The 11,967-nt window shown below is 46.0% G+C and overlaps 1 long non-coding RNA gene across 2 annotated transcripts; it reads left to right on the top strand.

Moving 5' to 3' along the window:
* Positions 1-1,115: 1,115 nt before the first annotated feature.
* Positions 1,116-10,392, top strand: LOC148001051 (uncharacterized). Of its 2 annotated transcripts, XR_015638964.1 has the most exons (5): positions 1,116-1,195; positions 6,393-6,563; positions 8,144-8,253; positions 8,770-8,857; positions 9,906-10,392. It is a non-coding gene; the product is annotated as an uncharacterized LOC148001051 (long non-coding RNA). The 2 variants fall into 2 exon arrangements; XR_015638963.1 differs by lacking the exons at positions 8,770-8,857; positions 9,906-10,392 and having other exon boundaries at positions 1,128-1,195; positions 8,144-8,422.
* The last annotated feature ends 1,575 nt before the right edge of the window (positions 10,393-11,967 follow it).

Genomic DNA, 11,967 nt, shown 5'->3' with positions numbered 1-11,967 from the left:
GTTCAGGTTGGCCTCCACAGGGAAAACAGCCTTGCTGGCGGGCTGGAGACATAGTCTACACAGAGTTTTTCATTGTTTAGCTTTAAGAACACATTACTTTAATACTCACCCTTTGTTAGGTGTGAGGCAGCTGTGTGTGTAGAGCTGAGCCTTCCATGTTTCAGAGTCACATAAGTCATTCACATGTTACTTCCTGGTTCTTATGCAGGCCAACAATGTTGATAACATTCTGAAACACATGATAGTGGTACAGAGCTCTTTAGCTTGAGGCCCTCGTCCACTTGCACTTGTCTGTGGTGTTATGGGTACTTCTAGAAAAGCCTCTCCAGGCCATTATACCCGAGAGGAGGAGTTGACATCGAGGGAAGTGGCTCCTGAGGAGAGACCATGAAGTGTCACCTGCCTGGCTTCCGATGCCATCCTGGCTCCAGGCTGCACTCACAGAGCTGCTGTGGAAAAGCTTTTGTTTGGTTGTTGTTCCCTTTACAGCTTTAAAACAAACACTCTAACGGGGCCCATGCCTGTGGGTGAGCATGAAGTCCTGGCTCAATCCCCAGTACTCACCACTACCCAGAAATTGTTTACTTGTGACCATGGCGTGTACAACGTTAAAAGGTTGTTTACCCCTCCTTGTAGCCATTTCATTTGGAGGATTACAATTAAAAGACTGTTTCTAGAAAAGGAGAATTTTGAAGTGTAGTTTTATATATACATATATGGATAAAATGTCCTCTATATCTGAGAAGTTGAAATCCCCTCCCCCCCCCCCCCCCCGTTTTGATATTCTTTCCTTCCCTGAAACACACAGCAGCACGGGCAGCAGGAATATTCTGTAAAGGTCTCTTCTGGCCAGCCAGTCATTGTAGGCTATTATGAAGAGGGTAGGAAGGAGAAAGTAACTTGAGGGTGGGGGAGGGGGGAGGATGCTGGCGGCCTGTGACCCCACAAGTCTAAGGCTGGAAGATCACAGAGTAAAGGCCCGCTTGGGCTGCATCAGGTTTTCCAGTCCAGCTGCAGTGAGCAAAGAAGCACTAGCACTGAACTAACTGCACAGTCAAGTGTGTTCTGGAACCATGGATCCCTGCCAGGGTTCCAATGAGGATTCCAGTACTCCTTGTGGTATTTCATCAGTCCTGCGTTCACCCCAGATTTGCCAATGTCCATGTCTGGCCATTGCGAATCTCCTTCTCAGTAGGTAATGGCTAACCCATGTCCCAGAATCCTTGTGTAGAACAGAGGTGGGAGAGGGGCAGGCACACATTAGCTCTGTGGCTGGGGTTGGCACTGTCCAAGGAGGTGGACAGTGTCTAAAGCGCCTGCCTGTCCCCTCCTTGTTCACTGCCTTCAAACCCCTAACATCACGAACTACATCTGCCATAAACAGGGAAGGTAGAAAATAGGCCATCACTGTCCGTCCACCACAGTCTGCTGTCATTTATAAATCACAGCACAATTCAAAAGGATATATTTAGACTTTCTCTCCACAAATAAGAAAACAAATGAAAAGCTAGGATTTCCAACTCCAACCCAATCAACGGCCAGAAAGCCCCGACCCACAATCAATCACATCTCTTAAAGGCAGTGGTTCCAGTGGCCCCACATACAGGTTAGTCAGAGTAGCAAACTTGGGCTCACTCCTTCAAGCCCAAGACGGCGTTAGCAACCTGTAGCTAGCTGATATCATGGGTCAGGGTGACTTGGACAGGGTGTCCCTGGGTGCTCTCAGTGCTGTGTGCATTTCCTAACTCTGAACCACAGGACCACTCAGAGGAAGGGAAGGTATAGTTCTCAAAACAGTGGCATATATTCATGGCAACAAAATTTGGAGGAGGAAAAAGAAAACTACCATGGGCAAATGGGAGCCTGGCATGGAGTAGTTAGACATGGCTTTTTAGTGTCTTTAAGTAGAGGTCATTTTTAATTCATGGTTGTATATCATTAGCAATTAAATAGGTTGCCATGGTGCTTCAGGCCTCAGACACAGCAATTAGATCATTTGTAAATGTATGCTTTCAGAGATGAGAAGGCGAGGTTTCTCTTGCACAGAAAGCTGCTCCAAAGTGGGCTTTGCTTATGTTCCTAGCAAACTACCAATCGCCAATGTGGGCGGTAACCACAGTGATTTAAGTGTTAGTGACACAAATTGTGCATGTTCTAGAATGAGCTCTGAGCATTCTGTTAGAATGCAGAAGATTCTAGGGCCATTTAAACCAACTCAGGAACGACAGCCAAAAATCTAGCAGCATACGAGTGGAAGAGGAAAAACACAAGGGAGAATGGCCTATCCTTGGTCAGTTGAAGCCTCCACCTGGAAACTGTGTCTGCTCTAGACAAATATCTAGAAAAGAACACCAAATCCATTCCTGTTGCCATGTATTTATTGAGCCTGTACAATATGTAAGATGCTGACCTGAGAATACAAAAATAAATAAGACATGATCTTCAACTCCCCAGTCCAGAGGAGCAGATGATATGCTGTGTGGGGAGCACATGCCAGAGACACGTATGTGTACTGACTGTGACCACAGGGCATGCCTGGGGACCAGCTGAGAAGACAGGGCTAGAGTGGGTCTCAGTGGGTGCTGTTGCTGGTGTGTGCACATTGAAGAGTGAAAGACCAGAAAGAAAGGAAGAGCCAATGTGGGGGTACAGTCTGCAGAGCTGAGGGACAGCAGTCAGCAATGCTGCAGATGAGACAGCCTGGACCAGGAGGAGGAGGGGCCCAGGGCTGGCTCTGTGAGTTCAGTGCTTGACAGTTAAGCATTTGAACCTGAATTTGAGTACAGAGATACAAATCTGTAACCTTGCCCCAGGAGCAAGATGGAGACGGGCAGATCCTGGAGCAATGATTCTCAACCTGGGGTTCACAACTCCTTTGGGTCCAGTATTAGATGTTTATATTGCAATTCATAACAGTAGCAACAGAATAATTTTATAATTAGTCACCACAACATGAGGAATTTTATTAAGGGGTCGCAGGTTATGAAGGCTGAGAACCACTGTCCCAGAAGCTTCCTGTCTGCAACAGATGGAGGGCTCTAGGCTCCGTGAGAGACCCTGTCTTAAAAACATGAAGGTCGGGGTTGGATACGGGGCTCATCAGTTAAGAGCACTTGCTGCTTTTGCAGAGGATTTGGATTTGGTTCCCAGCACCAAAGTCTGACAGCTCATAACCACCTGTATCTCAGACACCGACACACACACACACACACACACACACACACACACACACACCTCTAAAATAAGGCGTAGTGGTAGGGGCACCCCAGCATTGACTGTGATACACACAACGTCGGAAACTAGAACCCAGGAGTTCTAGCCCTGGTAAGTCTGTGGGTATAGAGTCACACAGTGGACATTGTAACCTGAACTCTCATCACATGCATAGATAGATTCTTCTGGAAGACACGTTAGCCAGGGTCAGTGAGAAAGCTCAGTGGGTAAGGTGCCTGTCATTAAGCCTGAACACCAGAGTTCAGTCCCTGGAACATAATTTGTAGAAGATCCCTACAGTAGTAGAAGAGGACAGATTCCTATAGGTTGTCTCCAGGTGTGTGGGCAGTCATGTGTGTATGTGTGCACGCACATTGTGTGTGTGGGCATGGATGTGTGTGGGTGTGCATGTGTGTGTGGGTGTGCATGTGTATGGGTGTGCATGTGTGTGGGTGTGTGTGTGGGTGTGCATGTGTGTGGGGGGATGTGTGGGTGTGCATGTGGGGTGAGGTGTGCATTTGTGTGTGGGTGTGGGTGTGCATGCATGTGGGTGTACATGCACATGCATGTGCATGCACACACACAGAGCTCAAATTCCATATGTATATTATTCATTTTTATAACCTACAGAATCTTAACCACAAACACCACATAGAGAGCCTGCATTCTGCCTAGATAAGCATCTGAGCTCACTCGCTGAGAAAATTGCACAAAGACAAGCAGAAAGCTAAGTTAGCGGACCTGGAATGGATTAGATGCCACCACGGAGGATGTCTGTTTATGCAACCATGCCAAAGCAAGACTCTACAGACCATGTGGGGGCCCATGAGGGCATATATAATGCAAGTTCCAGACTAAGAGCCCAACACAAGCCTAACAAGTTGGGAGAGCCACCACATATGAGACTAGTCTGTTTAACTGTTTAATTACCATATGTTAATTATGTACAGTGACAAGTTTCATTTTGACAGTCACACATGTATATGATACAGTTTGATTATATCCACCCCATTATCCCTCCCACTGCTGCTGATCCATTTCCTCTCCCAACAAACCTCTACTTTTTCTTTCTTTTTGGTGACCCACTGAATTTAATTAAGGCTGCTTAAGTAAGCATGGGAAAGGAACTGTTTACAGGAATGTAAGCAACTTCCCATTGGCCAAACCATTAAAAGAAATGTCTCCCCTTTCTTCACCAAACCTTAACTGCCAATAACACTCAGGAAGAGATGGGACCATGTGGGTTCCTCCAACCCCAGATGGTAATCTCGTCAACTTGACTGGACTGAGGAACACCTAGGAGATTAGTAAAGCATCTCTACATGTGTTTGGGGGATTTCAGGAGACAGGCAGATCCTGTGGGTTCTGATCTAATGAATAGATTAACATATTGAGTCATAATTTGATCATTAGTGGGAGGTGTTAGAGAGGGAAAGTAGAACCTAGTTGGGGAGGCAGATCGCTGAACTGGTATCTCTGGGAGAGGGCTGCTAAATGGTGCCCCGACCTCTTCCTGTCTTCCTCTGTCTCAGCTTCCTGTCCTTCACAAGGTGAGAAGTGCCTCTGTCACATATCCTCACTATGATGCTTGGGCTAAGGCACAGAGTGACTGACCAAGGACTGAGGCCTTGAAACCACGAGTCAAAACAAATCTTTCTTCCTTTAGATTGTTTCTGTGGGGTATTTTGTCACAATGATACAAGAGTAATTGTACCTCACATTATACGGGGGGAGGAGGTGTTTGAAGAATTCAGGCACATATTTCTTTGCTGAGTAGACAAGTCAATTTGCTCCTTAGATCTGTTTGCCGACCCCATCTCATCCCCATCTGTCCTTTACCAGTGGTTCTCTCTCTGCATCTACGCGCACTCAAGTCTCTCCCATTTAAAAACAAAATGACAGCAACATTGAACCCTCTTCAAGGAAAAGGTCAGGACAAAATTAAAGCTCGGCAGTCATGGGAAGTTCCCAAACAGATGCAAATATGAGGGTGGCATTTTGAACCTGTGAATGTGACTGTGAAAGTCAGTCACTCAATAATGGGTGTTAACAGGATAGACTTGTGGGAAAGGGGTTGGCTTCTGTCTTGCAAAGTATACAGAACTAAATCCCAGGTAGATTGAATATTCTGAAGGTAAGAAATAAAGTTCTAGACAAACTATGTAGCTAATACTTTATATAACATGAGGTGATTTTGTTGTCATGGAGTTACAAGGATTTTTTTAACACTAGCTTAGTATCCAGAACTCCTAAAATAAAACCTGATAAACTGGTCTACATTAAAGAGAAAAATCAGCATAAAAACATAGTCGAGAGATAAGTGAATACTTACTACTCGTAACACAGATGAAAAGCTCAATTCCTTTTGAATTTGAATAAAATGATAAAATACCATTTAGAAAAAAATCAAGACAAAATCAGCTATGCAATGGGTAACTGGACAAAGAAGATAAACACAACGTTCACAAGAACAGAATTCTTAGAAATAGGAGAAGAAACAAACGTACTCATAAAGAGAAGTGCAGATTTAATACAATTTGGAGCCCAGAGTGATGGCGCGCACACCTGTGACTCTAGCACTCAGAAATCTGAGGCAGGAGGACCACCCCATGTTTGAAAGTAGCCTGATGTCCATCATTCATCCAAGTCAAGCCAGGGCTGCATAGCAAGACCCTGTCTCCGAATAATAGTATAGGAAAGTAACGGCGACAACAACAACAACATCAACATCAACACCTGCTTCCGTGCAGTGTTCGCTCCACTAGAACAGCTGCCATTAAGCATTTCAGTGGGGCTAAATCTTTGGAGGCTAAACCAGCCTTGCTCAGCTTGCTACACTGTGCTTGGAACATTAGTCGCTTCTTGAAGTTTCTGTTCTCTCAGTCCACCTTCCTCTTTTCTAGCTTGCTCTCCATAGGATGATGCTTTTGGTAGCAAGAAGCAGGATGCCAAAATTCAATGAGAGAAGGCTGTTGGAGAACTCGGGTTTGGGTCAGAGGCTGCAGAGAGGGTGTGAGCCCAGAGCCTCAGAGGGCAAGAGGGACTGGAGAAGTCTGGAGCCCCCTTTATCCTAAGTCTGCATCCCTCTGAGTGGGCATTGATCCCACTCCCTATAGGCTGACCTTCTCTTCTTGGTAGGACACTGGACCATTAACTACTGGCCTCTCTTGTTCTTTCAGTCTAGAAATTCGCCTCAGTTTTCCCTCCACTCTGGCTCCTTCTGTTAAAAGATCACAGCAGAACCTCAAAACCTGTCCTGCAGTTCCAGTTCATAGCACCCTCTCCTCAAAGCAGACGGCTCAGATGAAGTGCCTGGAAGGAGTCCCTGGGAAGCAGATCTGTGTCCGGCAGTAAGTTTCACCTCCCCACACCTCCCATTCTAGCCTCCCATGTCTTTGAACTGGACCCCCAATGCCTTCTTGGCAGTAACAATACCTATAGAAACAGACCCCAGGGGCATTTCAAAACTGGGTTCAAGAGGGTTAGACAGCACCATAGGAGACCCAAATACATTTCCTGGGGTTGACCTAGATAGCTACCTGACACACTTTTTAAAGGGTGAGCAAAAAACAAGAAACAAAGGTGTGACTTTCTGGAAGTAAGGAGTGTGAGATTCTACAAGTAAGTTGGGTCAGAGGCATAGATCTCAAGATGTTAGACTCTAGCTGTACCCCTTTAGAAGTTCTATGGAACATTCCTGGCTTGAAGACAGAGCAAACAAAACATGGCCCCCCCAGGACAGAATATATAAGTTTTGCAGCTCTGTGCTGAAATGAAAAGGTCTAATCTCCTCATAACATTAATACTAAGTTTCAAGGAAGACTTGAGCTCTGCTTGGGTCAGCTGCCCACCCATCCCTGGACAACCTAACTGCCTAGAATACAGGGGACATTTTACTTCTGGCTGGTTCCGTAGCCCACCAGGCTAGCTGCCACTCTTACCAGGGCCTGGGTGATGAATTAAAAAAAAATCAGTATAGCTCTAGGAAGGCAGGAGGGAGGGAGGGACACTGGAGAAAGATAATCTTCCCCTGTGAGTCCTGCAGGTTTCCAGTCCTTTTCCAGATGAGGAAAAGCTGGAGGTGTTAGACTTGCCACAAGGGGGCTCTTGGATTCCACGTAGGCTGGCTGTCTGTTCCAAGAAAAGCCAAACCCAACTTTGAATCTTCACCTGGGCTGGTAGCCCCAAACAGATGCTTGCTTGAGCGAGCCCAGAGAGATGATTTGAGATGGAGGTGATGGAGAAATGAGTAAAAGCGGCACACTGCTCAGCACGGAGATGGAGGACGACTTTGAAAGAGATCTAATCTGAGTCCACTGCTGGACAACATCCCAGCCCGATCCCAGAAGCACACACCCAGACAATAATATATTGGTCCCTCACCCAAGACAGCTTTCGCCTCTAGTTCAGCAAAATACCCAGGTTCAGAATATTGAGTTATCAATCTACCTGCAATATTGTTCCCCATTGAGTCTGCTCCTCATTCTAGGTAGATTCAGCTGTCACAAACATTATTACCATCTCCCCCTTTCCTCCCAAGAGGTCACTAAAACTTTCATCCTAGACCTTTGGACCTTACATATCTGTGTAGGCAGGCAAGAAAGAAAAAAAAAGCCTCCTTTTAAATTTCAAATATATATCTAACTCCAGCGAGAAACCAGGAAACGTAACCATGGAAACAAGAGCATGAGTGTAACCATGGCAACCCATTTAAACCAGCTGGTCCATTATCATCTAGAATCTGGTGGGCTCTGGATGCTTTAAGGGCAGATAGCCCTGCTTAAGATGGTCAAGTGAGACCAATTGTTCATGTCAGTGCTGTGTAGTATTGTCTGAATGTTGCCAATATTTAAAAATGTTAGGGAACAAAAAGCCTTTCATAGAACTTCCTCTGTTACACTAATTTCTTTCTTTTATTTTTTTCTTTCAGTTTTATGAGATTCTCTTGTACCCAGCCTGGCTTTGAACTTGCTAAGTAGCCAAGGATCTCCCCAAGCTTCCAATCCTACTGCTGATGCCTCCTAAGGCTGAATTGCCAATGTATGTCACCACGCCCACTTTTGCCTATAGCAATTATTTTATTGTTTTGAAACAAGGGTTTCACTATGTATCTTTGGCTAGCTTGGAACTCACAATGTAGACCAGGCTGGCCTGGAACTCACAGATATCTCCCTGCCTCTGCCTCCCAAATACTAGAATGATATGAGTACATCACCATGCCTAGCTGGTTTTTGGGTTTTGTTTTAAACAGGGTATCCTGCATCCCACCCAGGCTGGCCCATAAATCACTGTCTCACTACACAGCCAAGGATGACCTTTAACTCCTGGTTCTCCTGCTTTTAGCTCCTGAGTGCTGGAATTACAGTCATAGGCAGCCACACCTAGTTATACAGTTCTGGAGATCAAACTCAGGGCTTTGTACATGCTAGGCAAGCACTTTGCCAACTGATATCATCCCCAGCCCTGTATCCCAATTTCTATGTGATCCTTCAGTCTTTCTGCCCTGCCTTCTTACCATAATGCTAACCCGCACTTTGCCATTCATTATAAATTCAGCAGACACAAACTAATCACTTCAGTGCGCTAAACACTACATACCGGTGCCGCAGATGATAAAGACCGTCTCTCCAGGGTCAACACCAAGGTGGGTCTTTCAAAAAGCTATTCGCTTAGCAAAAGGGTTTGTTCCCAGAATGACAGAATTTGGATTTGTTCTTCCAGTAACGAGATACCCTTTGGACAAGGCTTTTCTTGGTTTCGGTGATCTGTTTTTGTTGATGTGTTACAGTGTATGCGAACACGTTGAACCCTGGGCTTTGCACATGGTTCACTATTTTATACCATGGAGCCACTCCCACAGGTGCTTTTTTCCCATTTTGTGGAGGAAGCTTCACTCTTCTTCCCCTGTCAGAACAGATGTTGCAAAGTAAGATCCTTCTGCACGACCCTTCCCTTTTCCTTGGGCATCACGATGCCTGTATCCCTGCTCAGTTTCAAAGGCCAGGGGACAGTCTGTGAGTCTTGTGTCTTAGTGGGGTAAAAAGACAGAGTAGATGACCACCACATATAGGTATGCCACTGGAGGCAGGTTCCTGGCCCTCTCCAAAACTCACCCTTATCTGTACCTCAGCCATCCCTTTCATCCTCAGCCCTTTCCCCCCTTTCATTCAACTGGTCAAACCTTCAGGCATGCCACTGGAACCCTGTTGACCCATAGATAATGAGTGTCATGGTTAATCATGACTCAGATTGATTGGATTTAGAGTTGCCATGGAAACAAACCTCTGGGCACATCTGTGAGGGAGTTTCAAGATTAGGCTAATTAGGTGAGAAGACCTACCCTGTGGATAGTATCATTCTATGGGGAAGGAGTCCAGACTGACCAGGAAGGGAAAAAGCAAGCTGGGCATCAGCTTTAACCTGTCTGCTTCCTGCCTAGATGCACTGTGAGCAGCTGCCTTGTGCTCCTGCTGCCGTGCCTTCCTCTGCTATGATGGACTCCGCCCTCAAAGTTCTGACTAAAATGAAACATTCCTTCCCTGAGTTGCTTTCATCGGGTATTTGTTTCAAGGTTGAAGGAAGAAATAGAGAGTGGGGAGGGAGCACCAACCTCACTTGTTCTATGGGGCTTGTTCTACACCATGTCCTAAGAATTCTCACAACAACCTAGTGAGGATTATTTTTGTCTCCAGTATGACCATGAGGAAATGAAAGGTCGACACCTGGGGTGACCTGTCAAGGCCACAAACTACAGAATGGAAGGGGGAGAACTTGAGCCCCAGCCACGTCTTCCACGTCTACTGTCAACCACTGTGCACTTCTTCCTAGTGACAATGCTTCTGGATCACTACAAATATCACCTACTCCAGTGTCTCCCACTCAGCCTCTACATCCAGGTACACAGCCCAGAGTCACCTTAGAAGAGAGTTTCAGATGAGAATTTGCAGAGATAAGATTGGCCTATGTGGATGGCCGTGACAGATTGTCTTGATTGCTAAACTATGTAGGAAACACCAGCCCACTGTGGGTAGTATCATTCCCTACGCAGTTGGTCCTGAGCTGTGTAAGGAAGCTGGCTAAGCATGAGCTGGGGTGTGTGAGCCAGGAAGCAGCATCCCCCTAAGATTCTGCTTCTAGTTGCTGCTGGAAGTGTAAGACAAATAAACTCTTATCCTCTGAGTTGATTTTGTTGAGATTTGATTTTGTGGGTTTATCACAGCAACAAGAGGAAACTAGAAAAGCCTTGTTGCCCAGAGAGGCAGAGAGGTCCAACACCAATACATAAAGGTGAGAGAAAGGACCTCGGTAGCCCTGTCAGTGAAGCACAGAGACCTGAGTTCAACACTCAAAACCCATATAAAAAGCTGAGCATAGTGTCTGTGGCTCTGGCATATATCCCTGGTGTAGAGATAGGAATGTCCCTGGGGCCCTCCATCCAGCGGGCCAAACCTACTTGACAAACTCCAGGCTAACAAAAGACCTTGTCTGAAAAGCTAAATGTATGGCATTACTGAGGAACAACACCCAAGGTTATTCTCTGGCCTACACACACACACACACACACACACACCCCTAGCAAAGAAGCACATCTCAAAAGGTCAAGGGAAGAAGGTGAACGTCTTCTGCCTAGAACCGGGGAAATAGAAGGGCGTGTGCTTCTCAGTAGATTTCTCAGTGGCAATGTTTGGTTTAGCTTTTGAGAGGATAATGGGCTTTTCAAGAGCAGAGGAGAAAGTTCCACATAAACAGAGTGCGGCATGAACAGAAGTATACAGGGCTTGAAAACATTGATTTCCCACCCCTCCCCCACCCCAGGTCACAAACATCACAGCCACAGCTTAGCACTCCAGCTGTGACTAAGAAAACCTGCTTCTGGCTAGTGTGGCAATGTGTGGCTGGGGCTCATTCGAGATGAGGGCTGGAAAGTGAAGAAGGCAGGTGGCAAACATTGACTCACACCTGTACTCAAGTGAGAGAAAGAGAAAACAAACTGAACTTAGTCTAGCATACTTTGCCCTCTCTGCCCCGCTCACACCTCTATCAGCTGCTGTCAACTGTCACTGTCATTTAGAACTCTCCATGTAGGTAACAGACATCTACAGGCCTCGCTCAGACCTTAAGCTCTGCTTCATTCCTAGGTTAGGGGTGGGAGTTCTGATTTTCAGCAGTTTTTTCCCTCAGTGCAGGGGATCGAATCCAAGGCCCACCCATGAATAGGAAGTGCCCTATTGCAAAGCTACATCTAACTGAAGATGGTGGTGAGTTTTATAATGTCATGCTGACCACACGGAATTGAGGTTCTTGTGAACCTGGTTAGTTCCTTTTTCTCCTCCCCTGCTTGTTCCCTGACATCATTAGACACTGAGGATGCACAGCTCCCTGTCCTAACCAGGTTGACCCAGCTCAGTGTCATTTTCTAGACTATGAACCTTCACTGGGTCCTGTCGTGGTCTGAATATGCTTGGTCCAGGGGGTGGCACTATTAGAAAGTATAGCCTTGGTCTGGAGAGATGGCTCAGTGGTTGAGAGCACTGACTGCTCTTCCAGAGGTCCTGAGTTCAATTCTCAGCAACCACATGGTGGTTCACAACCATCTGTAATGAAATCTGATGTCCTCTTCTGGTGTGTCTGAAGACAGCTACAGTATACTCATATACATAAAATAATTTTTTAAAAAAAATTTGCAAGAAAGGAAGAAAAATGACCTTGTTGGAGGAAGTGTGTCACTGTGGGGGTGGGCAATGAGACCCTCTT

This window comes from Rattus norvegicus, chromosome 15, assembly GCF_021556685.1.
Source record: "Rattus norvegicus strain SHRSP/BbbUtx chromosome 15, alternate assembly SHRSP_T2T, whole genome shotgun sequence".
Taxonomy (NCBI): domain Eukaryota; kingdom Metazoa; phylum Chordata; class Mammalia; order Rodentia; family Muridae; genus Rattus; species Rattus norvegicus.
Note: the sequence above shows the minus strand (reverse complement) of the source record. Positions and strands in the feature narration are given on the sequence as shown.